Below are 6000 nucleotides of genomic sequence, written 5' to 3' on the forward strand. Positions count from 1 at the left end.
GGTGGAAGAAGTCCAACCAACCCAATCCCTCTCCACCCAGTTAGCACAATGGACCAAAGCTGGCAGTCAGATTATACGGCATTGGCATTTCTCCAGGCAGATTTTCTGCCAGCAGTATCCAGTTAAATTTGGCCCTACTTGCATCTCTGCTTTTTTTCCCCAAGGACAGATCTTCTGCTGATAACTTACTATTTGTCACTTTTCCACTGCATTGTTAACTAACCAGTACTACAACATTTTATTGGCGGGACAATGTGCTACAGGAGGTTCCATAAAATCCCTATAAACTTGAGCTCATTAAAGATTATGTTTTACAAGAATGCACATTAAGACTGCTGTCCTGGCCCAGTTCTTTGCTAATTTGGGTAATTACCTTCTATATGAAATCCCCCCTATGATTTCAATTGGATAAAGTATTGTTCAGGTTTTTCCCAATTATTTTATAATGCTTTTCCTTGCTAATGAACAGCGAGGTATTTTTACTACAGGGACTGCTGCATTTCAGTGGCACGCCTTTGCTTCTGCATGCACAGATTTGTGTTTACATTTTCACTCACACAAGAGAGTTAGATGTGCATATTTTTGTGGAAGATAATAAGTAGCAGATGAAAAAAATCTAAACCATATTGGTTATGGTCTTTAAGTGCAGAGTATGTTAGATCTTTTTTTGTTGGGGGGAGAAGGGGCGGATCCAAGACATTTTATACTGTACATTCAGATCAAGTCAATACTACTTTCTGTGTACTTGTCTGTGTGCATTATTTCAAGTTGCAACAAGAGATGGCCAGGCTAGTGAATGTACAACAAGCTACAGAGGATGAGGCAGGGATCCTGTTTGGTCACTGGACTAGAGAAAGATCCATAAATCACAGTGGTAAATTGTTTGGCTGCTAGTATGAGCATGAACTTGTGCCTTGTACAGCACAATCCTATGCCATTTGACAAAGCTAGCATGTGTCAGCTGCAGGGACAGATTCCCCTTGTCATACTTATTGAAGGAGAAGTGCTAGTTATTAAGCAATGTAAGCTGTAGTGCACAAAGTTGAAAGGAGCATCTTCATGGAAAAGCAGGTTAAAAAAGAGCTGTAAATACTGAAAGAAACAAAAATAAATTGCATGTTAAAGTAAAAGAAAATATTTTGCTGAGCATATGCAGTGTGTCAGCACATCCTCACCTGTGCAAGATGTAAAAGAGCTCTCTTAGCTAATATGTAGCCAGATAGATTGGTACATGGTTTAGATTATAAAAAGAATGACTAGTGATTTTTAGATACCCAATCTGAGTCACCTTAAAGTGTCCTGATTACAGGTGCTTAGTATTCAGGCACTTGCTGAATCCAGTCCTTTTAAAGCATCAAATATAAGTACCTAAAGTTAAGGGACTTAAAATTATTGAGTTGCTTTTAAAAATGCAGGCTTGCTCTTCTCTGTCATCCAAATTATGTATGCACACATATGTATATGCACACTTGTATTATATACACAAACACAAATAAGTGAAACCTAATCTGTCTTGTTTCTGTATCATTCTTTGGTAGCTGTTTGTGGGAGGGAAAGAGAGGAAACCAGGGAATATCTACCTCCTAAACTGCAGAAAAATGCTCTACCTTTTGGCTCATATCTTCACAGAAAAATGATATACAATGGGTGCACTGTAGATGCCAGCTGTCTTTGTAGAACCTAAAAGATGATATCATAACACAAGTGGCAGAGCAAAGTGGAGCTACAAGTGGGTTGTGAATTGTGAGGACAACTATTCACTCAAGCCAATTAATCAAATATCAACAGTGGGCGCATTGTATTTTGTTGGTAAAACAGTGGTTTGTCTATCTTTTGTTGAATTATTGTTGGGGGGGTGAACAAAAATGTCACCAGAGCATGAAGAAGTACTTTATGGAATCCTGAAAGAAATTGGTCATATAAATCGGCTTAAAATAACATTATTTAAGCATGTTCTGCATCATGACTGTGATATTTCAACCTCTTGTAGGTAAAGACTTAGCATCTGTATTTCCTATAACAGTGGTTCTCAACCAGGCTGCAGTGAAACTCTGGGGTGCTGCAAGACCCTTTCAGGGGTGCCACAGCATGACCAGGAACAACTGCAGCACAAGCATGCACTCGGACAAACTTGAAGTAGGCACGAGTCCTCAGTCCTGCTGCAACTCTTCCTGGTCTGACCCCTCCACCATGACTCCCAAAACCAGAGCACACAAGACAAGCAGGATTGTCCTATGTGCTTCTGTTTCCAGGAGGACTGTGGGGGGAAGGTTTTGCCCATCAGAGCCTGTGCACCTCTGTGAAAGCTCACTCCATCCCCGAGCCTCACACTGACCAGTGTTGGACAGACCAAGCAACATGGCTCCCTAGGGTGTCCCAGACCTGCTGTCCCAAATGCACCTGCTTGGGTAGCAGGAACAAGGTACACCAGCTTCATGGAGCAGCTTGGGCTGTCCCCTACAGCCAGCTGGCCCCTGGGTTTGGCTGGCTCTCAATAGTAAGGTGCACAGCATGGCAGGGGCAACTGAAAGAGCAGAGGCAGGTCCTTGCAGGGGAAGCTAGATCACTTGTGATCTGGGGAGGCTGCTTTCTAAGATACAGCCAGAAGGAGGAAGGGAGGTGGGTGGGGAACCACACTGGTGGATTGTTTAACTCCTAACCGTGCTGCCATGGCCAGCAAAAACTGGAGTGCCCAGAAGAGCGATTCTCAACCACAGTACCCCTGGACTTCATTCATCAAGGCAAATGAGGAGGTGGGATGGGGAAGACATATCTCCCTTAGAAAAGGAAAATGAGGGCCCCCCCCACACCCACATTCACAGAGACTGCTGCTAAAGTCAGAGAAGTTATAGACGGGTGAGTTGAATCTGAAAACATTGAGAATCACTGCCATATAAAGTAGGGTTCCTATTCAGGAAAGTGTTTAAGCACACACTTACCCGTTAGTATATATTTAAAGACCCATTTGATATCAGTGGGTTTGCTTAAGAAATAGCACTTCATTAAGTGCCTCTCTTGAATTGGGGCCTCATACTCTATTTTAATTTTTATCTAATATCACTCTTTTTTGTCCTGCCTTTCCCCGTTATATAAATCTGCCTTCTGCCATCTCTGTATCAGCTGCTGAAGACATTGCTCTCAGCACACCACTAATATAACTTCCCTTCTTTCCTAGGCTCTTTAGACTTTTTCTAGTTCTTGTTCTTAAATCTCCCCATTCCACAGTTTGCACAAATTGCAGCTGCTTGTTTCTTTAGCTACATACAGGAAAGGAAACATCATAAACAGAGCATCTATGTTAACATCCCCTCAACCGCCAATTCAAATTCAGCATCTCTAATAGTCTACAGAATCTTCTTTGAGAGTCACATGTTCTTCTCCATTTTTCTGGTTCTTTTCAGTCTTTCCCCTGCTGTCGTCTTTGTCCCCTGCAGTGCATCTTTCTGCCATGTTACTATAATAATATCCCTATGTAAGTTTCCTTTTAAAAACCAGCTATTCCTCTCCACTCTAATAAAACAATTTCATCTTTTCCTGGTGTCAGCTAGTTTCTTCCAGCTCAATAATTCTCCCTGAACCATTGGGGTCTACTTCCATCCAGTCCTACAGTGTGTCTTGAATGATTTGTTTCTGTATTTATATTTTACTTTCATTTACTGGTACCTACCAACATGGGACTCAGTCCTGTGCGGAGTTCATCACCTTTAAGTCCTACTGAAGTCAATACAAGTTGAGGTTCAGTACTTTACAACTTAAGGCCCTCAAACTCTTGTTGTTAAAAAAAAAACCTCATGGATCTACTGAGAGGAATGGAATCTGCCAATTTCTTAAATAGTGCAGGATTTCATTCAGAAATGTCTGCATTAGTCAATGGAATTAGGCTCTCAAATGCTATAGGAATTCACTGGGAGCATGGCACTTCGAAAGTTTAAGCACTTTGAAAATCTCAGTCATAATTACAGTATAACCTCATAAATCTGGATATAAAAAATCTGGAATTCTTGAAAATCCAGCACTTTTTAAGCTCCACCCCGACCCTGCTCCATGACTAGCCACCATGCCGGTTTAAAAAATCCAGAATTTTCAAATTTTCAGCAGGTGCTCGGTCCCAAGCATGCCAGATGTATGAGGTTACACTGTATTTATAAAGTGTTCTAGGATTCTTTTCCATTTATGTAATGCAAAAGTAATTTGCATTGTATTCTGTGTGGAATCAATTACCTATTTGTTAGTCTATTTTTCCTTATAAACAATACATAGGCAGTGTGTAAAATCTAGTATTTTATTCCACATTTTATTTAATAAATGAATGTTTTCATATTATGAGCATGCAGGTATGGTATAATTTAGGGAGAACCTGTAGGATTCTGCCACATGTCTGATATTGCAGTGTTACCACAGCAGTGCTGCAAATAAACATTTTTCAAGTACTTGGGGACATACCTACAAATTTGAACACCTACAAACAGGCTAATGATACAGAAATCATGTTTCAAAATTACAAAGCTGCTATTTCACACTTTAAGTCATTAGCATGTCCAAAGCTGAATGGTCTTTAAATTTGTTCTTTTTTTCTTTTCAAGTGACCTGCTGACTTATTTTTATACATAGTCAATGGATGCAGTGTTCATACTAAGTTTTTTTACACAAGTGAGAGGCGCTTCACAATCCATTTAGGCTCAGTTTGGGTTAGATACTGAAACTATAGTATCAACAGTTTTAGAAATAGCCATGATATCTTTTGTACACATTGATTCTCTTCTCTTTTTATTAACATACTCATTACATTTTTTTAAACCAGCTTGCAAAATATAGTTCTTTAACTGCTAGAAAACCATAATAAGCATCACGCTTCAGACTGAAATTCCAGTTATTCAGAATAAAATCAAATCTCCTTGAAAGGGCAGGAAAAACATATACAATCAAATTGTTTTGACTTATGCTAAGCTTTCTGCTTCTTTTTATATAGGCCATGCCTGTAAAAGAGTGCTTCTTTTGCCCTACATCTTGGTCTTCCATGCAAAATACCTATAGACTTGTGTATCCACAGCTTTATTCCATCCAGAATGGGATAGGAGGTTAGAACATTTTGGCAGGCTCCCTGCTCACACTGAAGTCAGACTGAGTCCATGGCTTCAGGAATGAAGCCAATACATTTGTTTTACATGTATCTGTGGGAAACTCCATACTGAATTTGTGTCATTTCATTTTATTATTTTGAAACTTCTATTTTAAGTGGCAAGTCTGCCCTGCATGGTAAATGAGACATTTTTGAGAGTAGTAGAAAATTAATATTTACCATATACCGTTTTTAACATACCACAAACAATATAAATTACATTTTCAGCCATTATTGATTGTCTTCTGTAACTGAAAGTTTGCTGTAACCATGAACTATATTACAGAGTTAGATCAACAAAGAATAATATCCTCAGGCTATTAGAAAGGCCCCTTTATCCTAACAAAGCTATATGGAAGAACATACTTTGCATGAACAGTCACTACCATTTATACCGTACAACTGCAAAATAACACCCAGTGCATGCATAAATTCTATTCCTTTGCTGAAAGCATTAAACATAATCAATACTTCCACACCTTAGACCCTTTCTTACCCTTTCTGTTGGTGCAGTAATACCATTTATATGGATGGGACTTCTGTGAACAGTGTGACGTGGTATGGCCTTTAGATATTAATCATTTTACACTTGTAACCACAGCAACAAAAAAAGAGAAAAAATGGTAGCAGGTACTGTGTTGTTAACATTCCTTATTTTCATTTACTAATCAAAGGCCAAGCTCAGTTATTCCTTAAGAGTCCCCATTGGTTGTGATGGAGCAGTTTATTTAAAGGGCCCACAAAATTGTCTGTCATTTTCAGATCATATTTGCAAGCTGTTCTGTACTGATGGAAAGCTTGTCAACTAAATGCGTGTCAAATAATGAGCAAGGAAATATCATATGGTCTGGTAATAAACACAACTCCACTCATGTAAAACA

This window comes from Crocodylus siamensis, chromosome 4 (genome assembly GCF_052110815.1).
Source record: "Crocodylus siamensis isolate JL-2025a chromosome 4, ASM5211081v1, whole genome shotgun sequence".
Classification (NCBI taxonomy): Eukaryota; Metazoa; Chordata; order Crocodylia; family Crocodylidae; genus Crocodylus; species Crocodylus siamensis.